Raw genomic sequence first — 10,518 nt, forward strand, 5'->3', positions numbered from 1 at the left:
CTGGCACAAAGCTCTGTACACAGGGGCCTGTTGGACTCGTTCATGGGGGGCCGCAGAGGGAACGCCCTGAGGTCTGAGCTAACGCATGGGGACGGTGGTCACAGCCACGGTGACTGTGCCGTCTCGGCTCCCAGGTCTGGCTCAGCGCAGGAGGTGGGGGCGCCCCTCTGCCGGCAGAGGCGGACTTCTGCGGGCCTCCCAGTCAGGCCTTTGTGACAGCTCTTCCTGCCCAAGTCAGAGGGCAGGACGGGATGGGGTCACCCGAGCCTTCACTCCTAAGACTGGCCTCCAAAAATAGGCCTTTCTTCCTGTGTCAAGCCTCCGCCGCGGGCCCTGCAGGAAAATGTATGTTTCCAAGGCGGACGGAGCATCTGGAAGGTCCGGCTGGCCACATGCTCACAGGTCAGGCCACAGCCAAGTGTCCCAAGGCCCTGGGGTGACAGCTGGCCCTCGCTTCCTCTGGGTTCCTGTCCCCTTCATTGAGTGAATAACACACATTTCTGGAGCCTGAGTCAGGGCAGAATCTGAGCGTGCCCCTGGCCATGACCCAGGAGAACCTTCCAGAACTTTCTCTTCTCTCTGCTCTGGGAACCTGCGGCCCCCGGGCCCAGCTCTGGGGCCTGGGCCGCTGCCCTGGGAAGGCCGTCCGCACTGAGAGACTTGTCCGGTTGCCCGGGCGTGAGTCACGGCCGCTCCCGGCAGCGCCCTGCGGATCCAGAAGCTCGAGCCCGTTTCCTGCAGATAAGTGATAAGAGCGGAGACCTGGGGGGGCGGGGGCCGCACGGGCGGCGAGCGCTTCCTTCAAAGCCCCCAAGCACTAATTAGCCATTCCAAGCATAGTTTCAACAGCATTTAGGGATTTCCTCATCAAAATAAACTTCCTCCCATGTTATCTTCGTTTTTGGCATCTGATAGGATCCTTTTTTGGTCTCAATTATTTATTTTTTTCGCTCCAAGACTCAGGGTGAACAGTGCTCAGCCCCGCTGAGAGCGGATGGGCAGGTAAGGACACGGGACGTTTGAAGCGCGGCCAGTAGGCTGGAGAAGCCCAGCCTCCCCACCTCCTCCATTCTCCCCACCTCCTCTGCAGGGGCCGCCTGGCCTCTCTCCCCTGGCCAGTGGCTTGTTTTGGTCCATAGCCCCTTGCTCTGGGGAGGTTGTGAAGGAGGCCAGCTCGGTGGGGCCAGTGGGGCTGATGGGGCCCCCCGCAGTGTCCTGCCTCACCTCTTCTTAACTCCTCGACTCCAGGGCCAGGCCACCCCTCCAGGCTGGGCTCGCCCATCCACCCTGTAAGCCTGACACTTAAGGCTCGTGCAGTGAGTATCCCCTGGCGCTGTCCAGGGGCCGCTCACGGCAGAGAGGTCTTAACGGCCTCTCGACAAGCCCAGGACCAGTGAGGGGGCTCCGGCTTGGGCCCGGTGGGACTGCTGAGTGGGGCAGAGCATGAGATAAACGCTGGAACTGGAGAGGGCATCCACTGCAGCTGCCCCTGGGGACAAGCCCCTCGGGGTACCTGTTGGGGTGCGACTCCCCCTCGGGGCAGCGAGGCCTGTCGTGTGCATTGCATCTCCTAGCATCCCAGCCGTTGCTTCCTGAGGCTCCATGCAGGCCTCATGAGGCAAATTTTAGCCACAATAGGTGATTTCCTGAAGGATCTGCTGAGGCCCGGAGTTGCCGGGCCTCTCTGGGCCTGAGCCGAAACTAGATAAGACGAGTTTTGTTTGGGGCTGGACAGTTTGTCAGGAAATGAGGTAGCGCTTGACAGCGGAACTGGTGTCACCACGGGTTTTTTTTGGGGAAAGCATCCCGGGACGGCCCTCATCAGCGCTTCTGACCACAGCTGAGCGGGCCCAGCTGGGGAGGCCGCATGGCCTTGCCTGGAAGGAAGAGGCTGCCCACTGTGGGCCACGCTCCCGGTGCAGCCGGGGGCATTTGGGGCCGTCTCTCCGAGGAGGAGTGGTCCAGGCTGGAGCTCCGCTCACCTCACGTGGAGTGGGCAGCGGCTGTGCACGCAGCCCCAGGGGCATTTCCACCCTGAGCCGGGACATTGTTGCTCTGACCTGAGGCTGCCTGGGTGGAGCCCGAATTCCAGGACATCCAGCCCAGCGGGAAGCAAACGGACAGGGAAGGAAGGAAGGGGCTGCTGGACGGACAGACTGAGAGATGGGTGGATGGGCGGATGGACGGACAGATGGATAGGTGGACGGGAGGAAGGAGGGAAGGATGATGGAAGGTGGGATGCCAGGCAGCACCAAACTGGTTTTAACTGTGTCGTTTTATAAGGTGCTTCCAATTCTTTTTATTTTGAGAGGAGAAAGGAAGCAACGAAATGAAAGTACATTCTAGAACTCCTTTGATACTGCAGTTCAGCCAGCAGTGTAGAAAGCCTGTTTCTCAGGAAGACTGGGAGGCCAGCCCATCCTGAGAGGCAGGGGCCAAACGGAGCACGAGCCCCACTTGACCCCAGAAGAAGTCCCCACCACCATTCTCTGCCTCCACCACCTGGGTGGCCTCCTGGTTTGTACCTGGGAGACCCTCAAGGGGACCCTCCCAGGCTGTGTCTGCACCCAAGGGTGCCTGTTTCATCTGGCATCACCGAATCAGGTTCTCAGTTCTACCTGACTCTGGGGCTCACCGGGCCCTGTCCCCTGCTTGCTGCATGAATGTCCCCAACCGGAGACTCAAAGTCAGATAGAAGGCGGCATCTCAGCTCTCCTTCCTGACTTTTCCAGCCACCCTTCAGAAGCTATGCACACACACACACACACATGTGCACATTTGTACACATATGCACACTTGCACACACACGCATGCATACACACCCCCATACATGAGCATGCACACACGTGCGCTCGGTCCCAGCTGGGACAAAAGGTCTCTGACTCCAGGACGGAGCACCTGCTGACCTGCACGGCCAGTTTGCCCTCCTTTGTGACAGGGACATTAATTACATGTAAGTTGTGCTTCCCATGAAAGTGCGTTCTCTGAGTTCCCCGTCTTCTTTGCAGTATATGCACTGTTGACTGACAGCAGATTTGCACTAATGGAGGAAAGGAGTGTCAGCCCGCCCTGGCCGAGGGATCCACCGTCCCTTGTGAGCGGAGCCTGGATTAGTGACGGTTAAACTTTGGCCTTCACAGCACTGCAGCCCCAGGAGGTCAGGGCCCCGTAACTCCGCTGGCACAGCGCTGCTTCAACTTGAATCACCTGGGCATCCTTTAAGGTGGAGGTCCCAGCACTGCGGATCTGGCACGGGGCCCATAGTCCTCCTTCTCGGCGATCTCCCAGTGGCGCCCCTGCCGTTGGCCCAGGATCACGCACTTCTAGGAGCCCCGTGTGGAGACAGTGCCTTGCACTGCTGCAAATCGGCTAATTCAGGAACAGAAGGCGAGCCCTACGCGTGGACTCCTTCAGAGGAGGATGGGTGGCCCGCGTCTCGTCTTCAAGCACAGCACATGGGGCCTGGCATAGACAGCTGCCACTAAACCTCAGCTCAAGGAACATCAGTGCTGGCAGAGTGAGAGGTGGCTGCTTTGAGGCCAAGGTCATCCCCGGCTGGTCAGGAGAGCATTCCCAGCGTCTGGTCCACAGGCGCCCCGGGACAGAGCTTTCAAGAGGAGGCCATGTCCCTGGGGCTCCTCCCCAGCAGTGTGGGGTGACAAGACAAACCCCATGCCTGCACTTGCCCAGGAGAGGAAGTGAGTCTGAGTGGACCACAAAGCCAGACATGTGCATGCAAGCTGCCTGGCCTCTCCCTGGGGAAGAAAGAGAACCAACTTCTGAGAGCCAGGGTCTCAGACATCTTGTCCCTCATCTCAGATCACAGGAATGGACGTCAGGAGACCCACGGAAGCCCATGAGTTCCATGGCAGGGACAGTCTCTCAGACCCACCACCACCTCTCCTTTGAGACGGCGGAGTTGAGAGAAAAGCAAAGATCCAGGTGTCTGATCCGTCTACACAGAGGCTGGAGCCACAATCAACACCGGTTCTCCATCGCTGAGACAGGGCTGTGTCACACAAACGGGGTGTGTGCCCCGTGACCAGGCCAGAGCTTGGGGACACTGGGTTGTCCTTGTTTGTTTCTCTGGGAAACTTGCAAAGAAGCCTGGTCCATCCAGGCTCTGGGGCCGGAGACCCAAGTCCCGGTTCCGGCGTCTTCCCCAGGCTCGAGACTGGGCCGGCGTTAGCGAAATCACTCTGCACCTCAGTTTCCTACTCTGTCCTATGGGAATGGTAGTACCACGCACCAGCCAGGCTTGTTCTGAAGGTTGGATATAGTGGTACATGGACTATCACACAAAAGAATACATCCTAGGAAAAAATAAACATGTATCCACACCCCCAAAGGCAGAGGTCCCCAGACTGGTCTGATCATAAGAAACTGGGGAGATGTTTGTGACAAATACGGGCGCCCGGCCCCGCCCCTACAGCATGGGGAAGTCTGCGTTCTTAGGAACCACCCTGATGATTTATATGAGAAGGGAATACTGCCCCAATTCAGCCATCCATCAGAAAAGCAGAGCCTGACATGCCAGCAAGCTTGGACGGAGCACAAGACGAAATGAGGTGTTGGGGACCTGCAGAGGGACTTGTCTCGTATGGGAGTCCGAGGGCACCAAGGCTCCTCAGGCAGCAGGAGGCAGGGGTCTGGGGCCTCCTCCCAGGTCATCCATTCTAACACATAAATGAAGGGCAGGTTAGCTTCCGGCCATCGCAAGGGTGGGATGAAGAGAAAATGGGCTTCAAAGTCAGGTGGACCTTTGTTGAAAAACCTGTCACTCACAGCTGCGTGGCCTTGGGCACCTCCGGGACCTTCCGGCTGATCCACGTGTGGTCCTCAGGTCAGCAGCATCCACATCCCCCGAGGCTATTTAGAAATGCGTGTCCCAGTCCCCACCCCAGACCTCCTCGGTCAGCGTCTGCACTTTAGCAAGCTCTCCAGGGCGTCCTGATGGGCTTGAGAGTTTCATGAGCGTTGTCTTCCTCTCTCTAAGCCTCCACGTCCTTAGCTGCAAAATGGGGAAATACCTACATCAGTAAGACTCCCCGCTGCTCCAAGGAACGTGAAGTGTGCTTCAAATTAGCGTGAACTATCCAGAAATGTGCTGGCTGATGTAATGCGCAGCTCGGTGCTGGGCCAGCATCAGAGTCGGTGTAGCCCAGGGCACCCCACCTGCTCCATCGCTGGATTCGTTTCAGTCGTTGGGGCACGAGATGACTGTGCTCGCCCCGCCTCGCATCTGTACCAGGCAACATCCAGAGGGAGCCAACAGGGCTGTCTCCTCCGGAGGCTCTCTGTTGAGAGGTAGGAACCAAAGCCCAGAAACCACTCCACATCTTTCTGTTGCATCTCACTGGCCTGCCCCAACCCGTGATCAGTCATTGAACTAACTTAGGCCTGGGTTCCTGGCCCAGGCTCTGGCAAAAGGGACACATCACATTCAGCTCTAGACGTGAACAGGAGGAGGGGTCACGTCCCATGTGAATTGCGTGAACCAAAATCAGGACAGTAAATAGGATGGACACGTTGGTGGGTGTACGCCTAATGTTGGTCACTACAATATGGCCCGGCGTTGTGGAGTGACAGCCCACTTAGCACGATCCCTGGAGCCCTGGAATGTAGCAAGCACTCTTAAAAGAGCAGCAAGTCCTAATCCTGATCATTAAAAGGCTCTGGCAGATGGGGTTTTCCAAATATGGCCGAAGTGATGCTTCTGGTCCCCTGGCCCCCTGTTTTCCCCGCCCTTGAAACTGGGTGGGACTTTGTGGCACCTGATGAACAGGATGTGGCTGAGGCGATGCTGCCTGACTCTCAAGGCTGGATCACAAACGGCAATTCAGCCTCCTCCTGGTCCTCCCTCTGGTGGAACCATCACCCTTGGGACGAGCCACCATCTTGTAAGGAAGCGCAGGCCACATGGAGAGGCTGAATGAATGCAGGTGTTGCAGCTGAGGGCCGCAGCTAAATCTCAGCCGAGAGCCAGCATCACCCGCCCGACACGTGAGTGGGTGCACTTTTGGCCGATTTCAGCCCTCAGTCTTTGAGTCCTCCAGCCGATGCCCCAGATAGCATGACACACGGGTGAGTGCCCTGTTGGAATTGCTAACCCACAGACTCAGTGAGCATGAAAAATGATTGTTTCACGTCACTGTGGTAGGCAGAGGAAGGGTCCCCCAAAATGTCCACATTCTAGTCCCCACGACCTGTGAACATGTGACCTGACATCACACAGGAACTTTGCAGACGTGATGAAGGTTAAGGATCCTGAGATACGAAATTGATCCTGGCTTAACCGATTGAGCACAATGTCCTCAAAAGGGCCCTTATAAGTGGGAGGCAGGAAGATCAAAGTGAGTAGCAGGAGAGATGATGATGAAAACGAAAGATTGAAGCCACCATCCCAGGAAGTGGCCCCAGGCCAAGGAAGGCAGTGACCTCCAGAAGCTGAAAAAAGACAAGGAGATGGATCTTTCCAGAAGCCTCCAGAAGGAACACAACCTGCCAGTACCTTGAGTTTACACTTCTGACCTCCCGAAGCGCAAGGGAATAAATTTACATTGTTTTAAGCCACTAAGTTGGTCATTTGTTACAGCATCAATCAGAAACGAACGCAGAAGGTTTTTGAAAATGAATTGATTTTTCAAAATGGATGTAGGACTCTTTAGATTTTCTGCTTCCTTTTGTGTCAGTTTTGATAAGTTACGTTTTTAAAGGAATTTTTCGATTCCATCAGAGTTGTCCGTTTTTTTGGCATAAAGTTGCTTATCATATTCTTATATTATCCTTTCAATGTCTGTAGGATCTGTAGTGATAGCTCTTTTCATGGTTGACATTTGTGATCTGTGTTCTCTCTTTCTTTCTTCATCAATTTTGTTGCTCTTTCAAAGAACCAGCTTTTAGCTCTGTCAATTTCCTCTATTATCTCTTGGCTTTGTGGTTTATTGGTTTCTACTCTTATCTTTATCACTGCCTTCCCTTTCCTTGCCTTGGGTTTATTTCCCTCTGCCTTTTCTAGCTTTGTGTGGAAGAGCCTTGGGCCATGGATTTTAGACCTTTCTTCTTTTCCAATCTAAACATTTAAAGGTACACGTTTCCCTTTAAGCACTCCTTTAGCTGCATCCTACACATTGTGAATATGTTTTTGTTATCATTCAGAGTTTCAATACTTTTAAATTTATTGAGACATCTCATGGACCAGCGTATGGTCTATCTTGGAGAATGTGCCACATGCACTTGAAAAGAATTTATTCTTTAATTGTGGAAAGCAATTTCTATAAACATCAATTTATAGGTTGAGGTGATTAATAGTGTTTTTCAAATCTCCTATGTATTTACTGATTTTTTTGGTCTAGTTTTATCAAGTAGAGAGAGAGGATGTTAAATACTCTAATGTGATTGTGGAGTTATTTTTCCTTTTAATTCTGTGGATCTTTGTTCATGCATTTTGAGGTTCTACTATTAAGTATACACACGTTTAAAATTGTTGTGACTTCCTAGAAGGACCCACAACTAAAAATACACAACTATGTACTGGGGGGCTTTGGGGAGAAAAAGGAAAATAAAATCTTTAAAATTGTTGTGACTTCCTGATGAATTGTCCTTTTCATTATCATAAAACATCCCTTCTTATCTCAATCATTACACTTTATCTTGAAGTCTATTTTATCTGATGTTAATATGGTCGCTCTAGCTTTCTTATACTTACTGCTGGCATGGGATATCTTCTTCCATCCACTTACTGTCAATCTGTGTTACTGTTTAAAATGCCTCTCTCATGGGCATATAGTTGAGTCTTATTTTTTGTTCAGTCAGACACTTTCTTTTAATTAAAATGTTTATACCATTAACATTTCATGTTATTAATATGGTTGGATTTAGGTCTACCATTATTAGTTGTTTACTATTTGTCCATTCATTTTTATTCTTCCATTTCCCCCTTCTTGCCTTCTTTTGTATTGATTTGAATATTTTTTAGTATTCCATATATCTATTCCAAGACTTCATTTTGGTTCATTTTTATATTTTTTACTGCTACACTGAGATTTATAATTTTTTTCCACTCATTTTTGGTTTATTTTCCTTCACCTCATTGAACATAATTGTAATAGTTTTTTAAAGTCCCTGTCTGATAATTCCACCATTGGAGTCATTTGTGGGTTGGCATCTATTGATTGCTAATGGGTCGCATTCCTCTGGTTCTTTGTATGTCAAGTCATTTTGAAGTATATCCTGGACATTGTGAATATTACATTGATTGACTGCTAGGTTTCATTATATTCTACTGAAGAATGTTGATGCTTTCGTTTTAGCAGTGATTAACCTGCTTAGACTTACTCTGTAAGCTCTGCCTTGCCTTCTGCAGATGGTGGTTGAGATCTCAGGTCAATTCTCTAAGGCTTTTCTCTGTTGTTCTGAGTCTTTCCCATGCATGTGTGGTCCGGCTCAGCCTGAGACTTGTGTGAGGTTCACACACAGGATTCTCCTGCGGCTCACTCCCCAGAGGCAGCCGTGGGCTCCTTTCCCTGGTCCCTCCCGCCAGAAGGATGATAAGGATCCTCTTGGCATCTTAGCCACGTGTCCCATGTCACACTGCCCTGAGACTGCAGCCCTCCTGGAAGGCAGAGCCAACACAAAGTGGAGAACGCACCTGCATGCCGTCAATACTCCCAGTGTGACTCCCTTCTTGCTTTTGTTTACTTCTCAGAATCTTCAGGTAGTTCTATTTTTTGTCCAAAGTTTACCCTCATCATCGGCGGGAGAGCTGGTCTGTAGAGGCGTCCCACCGCCGTACCAGAAGCCAACTCTCTTGGCAGAGGATTGGCAGTGCTGGTGGTCCACCTCCTGCTGCCTGTGGTTAAAAGTGACACAACAGACAAGCCAAAGAAAGAACTGGTAAGTCTGAAGGAGCCAAGACCTGCTGGATTTGACTAGCAAACCATTTCTCACCACCCCCTGCTCCGATATTCCCAGATTAAGAAAAGGCTTCAGAGGCAAAGATCAAATTCAGGTTGAAATGATAAGAGCCTCTGTTGAGATCTCCGAAAGATCTAAAGGATGCCTCAGAGACCTACGTGGCAAACGAGAGGCCTCTACGGAGCTTAAGGGCTTGCCTCACAGGTCTTCCCACGAAATCAAGGGCTCTTCAGAAATCTTCAGAGAGATTTCCCACGGCAGGGTCACAGGAAGCCCAGAATACAGAAGTGCTTATCTTGAAGAGAGGAGTCTTGTCTCATCTTGTCTATTGGAATGGATTATGAATTGATTCATTAAGAACCCATAAAGTTTTAAAAGAATTGTATCCACTTGGACTAAAAGACACAGACGCTGTACAAAATCAAATGAGAGCTTTGGACCCTTAAACGTCTACGGGCAAGAAGCAGGCTGAGAAAAGGGCTCAACTGTAAGCAGGGGCTGCTTTCTGTGGAAGAGGAAGGCTAACTCCAAGAGCTCAGAGGACAGAGCTCAAAGCCACAGGGACTCATTCCCAGGCAGTGGGACCGCATCCCAAAGAGGGAATGGGCATCCTGTGCCGGGCTGGATTTCAGAATCGCTATGGGCCAATGACAGCCATATTTACATATTGGGATTTCAACTGGGATTTCTGCAGCAGCTCTCGTCTTCCTGTCCCACTGCTGCATTTGGGTGTGAGGAACAGAAAACTGGAGTCCGGTCCATGGTTGCTACTCAGGGAGCCCTATGGAGGAGCCATGCTCGTTCACCTCGAGCTGATGGTGAACATGGAATCCTGGACCCATCGCCGCAATGGGGTGGGAGCTGGGAGGAGGGGGCATCTCAGGGGAAGGGAGGAGCAGACTTTGAATGTGGGGGGGGTGTGAATTGTTGAGGCCAGAGGGCAGCCTGTGGCACATCGTATTTTCCAAAAACGACCACAGCAATGTTTCCAGGCCCACGTGCTCTTCCACAACCCTGCCACTTCCCCATCACAAGGCAGAGTCCCATTTCCCCTTGAACTTGTGACTATCTTGAATAGATTGGAGGGGAAGGCCGTCTGATTTCCAAGCCAGGTCATAACAAATGATGCAGCTTCCACCTCCATCTCCCCGCCCGGACCCCATGCTGACCCCGGAACGCAGCCACCATATTGTGAGGCAGCTCAAGCCGCGTGAAGACACCATGTGTAGCCACTCCAGCCAACAGCCCCAGCTGAGGCATCCGCCGTGAGCCCCCCGCCGTGAGCCCCACATCAACGGGCAGACGTGTGCGAGCAAGCTTTCCCTGCTGTGTCCTGTCTGAATCCCTGATGCACAGGACCCGGGAGTGTCACAGATGGTCGGTTTACACCACTAACTTTGGGGTCATTTGTATTCAACGACAGTAACTGGAACAATGGTTTTGCAACCGATCCCCGGAGGTACGAGGTAGCACATACAGCCCGAGTCACACTTCCCACCCTGGGAAAGGGGACCGGTCCTCCGAAGAAAGAGCCTGGCACAGCCACAGGAGATGGCCGATTCCCACGCGGGTCAGGAGGCCCACCAGGGAAGCAGACCTGGA

The sequence above is a fragment of the Equus przewalskii genome, chromosome 11 (genome assembly GCF_037783145.1).
Source record: "Equus przewalskii isolate Varuska chromosome 11, EquPr2, whole genome shotgun sequence".
NCBI lineage: Eukaryota > Metazoa > Chordata > Mammalia > Perissodactyla > Equidae > Equus > Equus przewalskii.